The sequence below is a fragment of the Limulus polyphemus genome, unplaced genomic scaffold, assembly GCF_000517525.1.
Source record: "Limulus polyphemus unplaced genomic scaffold, Limulus_polyphemus-2.1.2 Scaffold15334, whole genome shotgun sequence".
Classification (NCBI taxonomy): Eukaryota; Metazoa; Arthropoda; class Merostomata; order Xiphosura; family Limulidae; genus Limulus; species Limulus polyphemus.
In genome coordinates, this window is record NW_013680944.1 from 2,172 (window position 1) to 4,453 (window position 2,282).

The window sequence follows — 2,282 nt, forward strand, 5'->3', positions numbered from 1 at the left end:
CCCAACTTTAATAGTAAAGTTGGTAAGTAATGTCGTTACCCATCCCAACTTTAATAGTAAAGTTAGCAAGTAATGCCATGACCCATCCCAACTTTAATTGTGAAGTTAGCAAGTAATGTCGTGACCAATCGCAATTTTAATAGTAAAGTTAGCAAGTAATGCCGTGACCCATCCCACACTGTAATAGCACTGACGTACGTAAGTTCACACTGTAACAGCACCGACATATGTCAGTTCGCTCTGTAACAGCACCGACATACGTCTGTTCACACTGTAACAGCACCGACGTACGTCAGTTCGCACTATAACAGCACCGACATACGTCGGTTCACACTGTAACAGCACTGACGTACGTCAGTTCGCACTGTAACAGCACCAACATATGTCAGTTCACACTGTAACAGCACCGACGTATGTCAGTTCACACTGTAACAGCACCAACATATGTCAGTTTACACTGTAACAGCACTGACTTATGTCAGTTCACACTGTAACAGCACCAACATATGTCAGTTCATACTGTAACAGCACCAACATATGTCAGTTCACACTATAACAGCACCGACGTATGTCAGTTCACACTGTAACAGCACCGACGTATGTCAGTTCACACTGTAACAGCACCGACTTATGTCAGTTCACACTGTAACAGCACCGACGAATGTCAGTTCACACTGTAACAGCACCGACGAATGTCAGTTCACACTGTAACAGCACCGACGAATGTCAGTTCACACTGTAACAGCACCAACATATGTCAGTTCACACTGTAACAGCACCGACGTATGTCAGTTCACACTGTAACAGCACCAACATATGTCAGTTCACACTGTAACAGCACTGACTTATGTCAGTTCACACTGTAACAGTTGCAGTCAAGCAGTTTGCTAATAACATTTGAACCACTACAATGTCTTTTGCATCCCAGCCAGATGTGAGGAGTTCTGGATATAGAAGATACAGTGTGGATGACATATTATTATACTATGTTATATGTTTGCCCTCAGAAATTATTAATAATAAATAGATAATTTAAGGAACTGAAAGTGTCAAAATAAGTGTAAGATTATTTAATCTTCATATTGAGGCAACAGAAATAATAAAGAGTTTGTCCAGCCAAAAGAAAATAGAAAAAACTGAATTTGTTTTTACTTCTTTCTTTAGTAATCATCCCCCAATGGGACAGTGGTAAGTCTATGGAGGTTACAAAATCATACTATTGGTGCAGACACTTTAATTACTGGCACTGATTGCTACTTTTATCATTTCTTTAACTGGAGTTTTTCAGGTGTGATAAAATTGTAATTTTCTTTGTAGATTATGCCTGTTGGGTGTCGTTGAGCTGTGTTGGAACACTTTCCCTTCTACTCCATGGAGCAGTTCGTTGTTACAGCTGTGTCATGCGGTACTACTTGTCAGTTTGTGGAGGATTAATAGCTATGTATACCCATCAACGGAGAAGCAACAACAGTAATATTAAAAGTTTGTTGTATGTGTGTGAACACACTGATATTGAGAAATTTAAAATATGAAACTATTAATTTATACATGCACGTCAAACCCAATGAACTACACAACAAAACAAGATTCAAACGTTGAATTCTGATTTGTTTTACCCCTAAAACAAACACCAAAAATAAAATATATTTTTTATCTAGTCTTTTTGTTTTTAATTATGTGTGAAAGTCTGATTTTTGATCACTTTTACACAAATACCACACAATAATGTAGCTTATATTGATTACAGAATTTTAATAACATATCTTTGTCACTGAAATAAGTGTTAATTTATGACTATAAATGCATATATCACATTTTTAGAACTTACCAGTTCACCACCAGTCAGTGATAATGTTCAAAGTTATTACACCTATTTTTTGTAAAATTGAATCTGTTGGGATTTCTTCTTTAGCTCGTTGCCATTGGGGAGGAAGTAGACTTCTTTATTATCATCTGAATACTGGTTATTTGTCCCCTTCTCACAGTGGAAGCTTTCTTATTGTCATCTGAATACTGGTTATTTGTCCCCTTCTCACAGTGGAAGCTTTCTTTATTGTCATCTGAATACTGGTTATCTGTCCCCTTCTCACAGTGGAAGCTTTCCTTGTTGTCATCTCAATACTGGTTATCTGTCCCCTTCTCACAGTGGAAGCTTTCCTTGTTGTCATCTCAATACTGGTTATTTGTCCCCTTCTCACAGTGGGAGCTTTCTTTATTGACATCTCAATACTGGTTATTTGTCCCCTTCTCACAGTGGAAGCTTTCTTATTGTCATCTGAATA

General features: G+C 37.7%; 1 long non-coding RNA gene across 1 annotated transcript in view; it reads left to right on the forward strand.

The window, feature by feature from the left end:
* Window positions 1-1,660, forward strand: part of LOC111084254 — a 2,742-nt gene extending 1,082 nt beyond the window's left edge. Inside the window, exon 2 of the long non-coding RNA XR_002609464.1 lies at window positions 1,318-1,660. This is a non-coding gene — a long non-coding RNA (uncharacterized LOC111084254). The remainder of the gene's footprint in view (window positions 1-1,317) is intronic.
* The last annotated feature ends 622 nt before the right edge of the window (window positions 1,661-2,282 follow it).